This window comes from Coturnix japonica, unplaced genomic scaffold, assembly GCF_001577835.2.
Source record: "Coturnix japonica isolate 7356 unplaced genomic scaffold, Coturnix japonica 2.1 chrUnrandom532, whole genome shotgun sequence".
NCBI classification, from domain to species: Eukaryota; Metazoa; Chordata; class Aves; order Galliformes; family Phasianidae; genus Coturnix; species Coturnix japonica.
In genome coordinates this window covers 45979-47005 of record NW_015439915.1, presented here as the reverse complement: position 1 = coordinate 47005, position 1027 = coordinate 45979, and the positions used below count along the sequence as shown (strand labels likewise).

The following is a 1027-nucleotide window of genomic DNA, read 5'->3' as shown; positions in this document are numbered from 1 at the left end:
CCCCTATAGGACACCCCATATCCCCTATAGGGCCGCCCCATATCCCCTATAGGGCTCCCCCCATATCCCCCCATATCCCCTATAGGGCCCCCTATATCCCCTATAGGGCCGCCCCATATCCCCTATAGGGCCCCACGTCTCCTTTGATGCTGAGCCAAAATCCACCCCACCCCATAAAGTCAAAACAAGCCAAAAAAGGGTATTTAGGGTTAAAATAACACCACAAATAGGACGGGCCATGGGAACAGCTGCGGGTGGGGCCCCATCCCCCATTCATTGCTATGGGGGGTTGTTTTGGGTGGAAAAAAGGTGGATTTGGGACAGACGATGGAGATGGATGTTATGGGGTGGGATTTTGGGGGAAAAAAGGGGGAAATTGGGGTAAAAAGAGGCAAAATGGGGCTAAAAAGAAGCAAAATGGGGTAAAACAAGGTGAAATAGGGCAAAAGACTGATAGAAATGGGGTAAAACCAGGTGAAATAAGGCAAAAGAGTGATCAAAATGGAGCTAAAAAGCAGCGAAATGGGGTAAAACCAGGTGAAATAGGGCAAAAGACTGATAGAAATGGGGTAAAAACTGGTGAAATAGGTCAAAAGACTGAGAGAAATGGGGTAAAATCAGGTGAAATAGGTCAAAAAAACAGTCAAAATGGGTCTAAAAAGCAGCGAAATGGGGTAAAACCAGGTGAAATAGGGCAAAAGACTGATCGAAATGGGGTAAAACCAAGTGAAATAGGGCAAAAGACTGATGGAAATGGGGTAAAACCAGGTGAAATAGGGCAAAAGACCGGTCAAAATGGGGCTAAAAAGCAGCGAAATGGGGTAAAACCGGGTGAAATAGGGCAAAAGACTGATAGAAATGGGGTAAAACCAGGTGAAATAGGGCAAAAGACTGATCAAAAATGGGTCTAAAAAGCAGGAAAATGGGGTAAAACCAGGTGAAATAGGGCAAAAGACTGATAGAAATGGGGTAAAACCTGAAGAAATAGGGCAAAAGACTGATGGAAATGGGGTTAAAAAGCAGCGAA

At 45.2% G+C, this 1027-nt stretch overlaps 1 protein-coding gene and 1 long non-coding RNA gene across 3 annotated transcripts in view; both read left to right on the top strand.

Moving 5' to 3' along the window:
• Positions 1-1027, top strand: part of DPF2 (double PHD fingers 2) — a 31762-nt gene that overhangs the window by 25489 nt on the left and 5246 nt on the right. The gene's annotated exons all lie outside the window — the stretch shown is intronic.
• LOC116652657 lies at positions 33-970 on the top strand. The gene is made up of 2 exons (XR_004305798.1): positions 33-873; positions 938-970. It is a non-coding gene; the product is annotated as an uncharacterized LOC116652657 (long non-coding RNA).